At 36.4% G+C, this 2943-nt stretch overlaps 1 pseudogene; it reads left to right on the top strand.

The window, feature by feature from the left end:
• The first annotated feature begins 457 nt into the window (after positions 1-457).
• On the top strand, positions 458-1909 carry LOC100754249 (annotated as a pseudogene).
• Positions 1910-2943: the final 1034 nt, after the last annotated feature.

The raw sequence follows: 2943 nt of genomic DNA, 5'->3' as shown, positions 1-2943 counted from the left end.
GAGATTAATAAAAGAGTTATTAAAGGGATGGCTTAGCAACAAAAATGTAGTTTCCTTGGCAAGCTTTCTTGTTGTCACTGGGCAACACCCTATGCAAGTTTTGATTCAGTAAGAAATCATTACTAGATGCCAGTACCATGTTCTTGAACTTACAAGCTTTCAAGTTTAATGGCAAATAATCATCTATATTAAGTAAGTTAGTTGGTCTTAGTTTTATTGTTTTGTTTTAGCAATAGAAATGAACTAAAACAACATTTGACTATTTTCTATATTTGGCTATTATGAATAATGTACTAGTTCTTATATAAAAGTAATCCAACTTCTTTTGTGTAAAAATGTGTGGATTAGGTAAAAACTCTATAATTATCCATTTGTGAAATTACCAGACTTCTCTCTTATCTGGCTGCTGGGCCACAACAGACAGGAGCAGCCCAGAGGGAGGCAGTAGTCTGAGCCCATGGGTTACAGTCAAGGAGGTAGCAAGAAGAAAGTGTGCTACTACTATTATGATGATATCGGAAATCATTATTATATCTAGGGTCATCCTATGAAGCCTTATAGAATCCCAGTGACTCATAACTTGCTGCTAAATTACAGTTTATGCCCCAAATGGAATTATATAGGCCTCATAAAGCCACTGCTGAAGAAATGACAAAATACCACAGTGATGAGTATATCAAATTTCTATGATCGATAAGACCAGATAACATGTCTGAGTATAGTAAGCAGATGCAGAGATTTAACATTGGAGAAGATTGTCCAGTATTTGATGGACTCTGAGTTTTGTCAGCTTTCCACCTGTGGTTCAGTTCCTGGGGCTGTGAATCTAAACTGGCAACAAACTGATATGGTTGTCATCTGGGCTGGCGGATTACATCATGCCTAAAAATCAGAAACATCCGGATTCTGCTATGTTAATGATACTGTGCTTGCTATCCTCAAATTACTAGAGTGTCATCAGAGAGTCTTGCATATTGACATAGACATCCATCATGGTGATGTTGATGAGGAAACTTTATACAACAGACTGTGTGATGATGGTTTCATTCCAGAAGTATGGGTAACACTTTCCTGGAACAGAAGAAAGTGATATTGGTGCTGGAAAAGGAAAATACTATGCTGTTAACTTTCCCTTGAGAGATGGTATAGATGATGAGTCCTATGGGCAAAATTTTAAGCTTATAATATCAAAAGTGATGGAGATATATCAGTCTAGAGCAATGGTGCTGTGGTGTGGTGCAGATTCACTGTCTGATAGGTTTGGTTGCTTCATTCTCATTGTCAAAGGTCATGCTAAATGGGTAGTAGTACAAACTTTTAACTTGCTACTGCTGATGCTTGGCAAAGGTGGCTATACAATCTGGAATGTTGCTCAATGTTGAATGTATGAGACTGCAGTTGTCTTGGATTGTGAAATTCCTAATGAGTTGCCATATAATGATTACTTTGAGTATTTTGGATCAGACTTCAAACTGAATATCAATCCTTCAAACATAACAAGCGAGAAAACTACAGAATATATGGAAAAGATAAAATAGCATTTATTTGAAAAATCTTCTAATGTTACCATATGCACCTGGTGTTCAATGCAAGTGATTCCAGAAGATGCTGTTCATGAAGAGAGTGAGGATGAGAATGAAGAAGACCCAGACAAGAGGATTTCTATTTGTGTATCAGACAAGTGGATAGCTTGTGATGAAGAACTCTCAGATTCTGAAGATGAAGGTGAAGGAGGTCTTAGGAATGTTGCTGATCATATGAAGGGAGCAAAGAAAGCTAGGGTTGAAGAATACAAGGAGACTGAGGACAAAAAGGCAGATGTTAAGGAAGAAGACAAATCCAAAGACAGTAGTGATGAAAAACAGATACCAAAGGAGCCAAATCAGAACTCAGTGACCCTAGAATTTGACTCCCCAACTTTAGGATCCTCTCAAAAACTGAGACGATACTGGGATGAGAAACCTTTGATGTCTGAGAACTCCTGGCTTCATTTTATACTGTTATGGCATGGACTGTATTTATTTTCAAAATGGCTTGTTTTTGTTTTTATTGGCAAGTTTTATTGTGTTTTTCCTTTTTTTTTCTTTTTTTAAAAGATTTATTATGTATACAGTGTTATGCCTGCATGCCAGAAGAAGGCACCAGAAGGCACCAGATCTCACTACAGATGGTTGTGAGCCACCATGTGGTTACTGGGAATTGAACTCAGGACCTCTGGAAGAGCAGCCAGTGCTATTAGCCTCTGGGCTGTCTCTCTAGCTCCAGAGTTTTTTCTAATTATAAAGCAAAATTTCTTTTTCCCCATCATGCTTTATGTGGTTGTATTTAAATTGATGTGTTATTATGTAAAAAATTGATCTATTAAAAAAAAGCAATTGGCCTTTCTGAGCTGATTTTTCCATCTTTTGTAATTACCTTTATTAAAAATTTATACTTTGGAAAAATACAAGTTACTAGACTGTTTTCCAAAGAGGCTATGCCATGTTGTTTCACATGTTAGCCAAAGTTGCTCATTGCCTAACTGTTTAGTGGATGTGGCATGCCATCAATTTTGTTTGATTTCCTTTCCACTAATGACCAGGAGTGTTGAAGTATCTCTTTGTATGTCTTTTGGGCTTACCTACATGCTCTTTGGAGAAATGTCCATTCAAGTCCTTTATCTTTATTAGTTTGACATTTGTGGTTATTGGTAATATATTCAAGATTCTGAACCTTATTCAAATGTATGCTTTGCAAACATTCTATTCTGTACATTGTCTTTTAATTTAATTTCCTTGATACATCTCCAGAAGCACACAGCTGTTAGTTTGATGAAGTCTCATTTGCCTTTTAGTTTATTGTCATGCTTTCACTGCTAAAACTTAACTTGAAATTGGAAGTAAAGATGAAGAAGCATAACTTTGGCTCAGCATATTTGAATACCCTAACAACATCCAGGGAAAT

This window comes from Cricetulus griseus, chromosome 2, assembly GCF_003668045.3.
Source record: "Cricetulus griseus strain 17A/GY chromosome 2, alternate assembly CriGri-PICRH-1.0, whole genome shotgun sequence".
NCBI classification, from domain to species: domain Eukaryota; kingdom Metazoa; phylum Chordata; class Mammalia; order Rodentia; family Cricetidae; genus Cricetulus; species Cricetulus griseus.
Note: the sequence above shows the minus strand (reverse complement) of the source record. Positions and strands in the feature narration are given on the sequence as shown.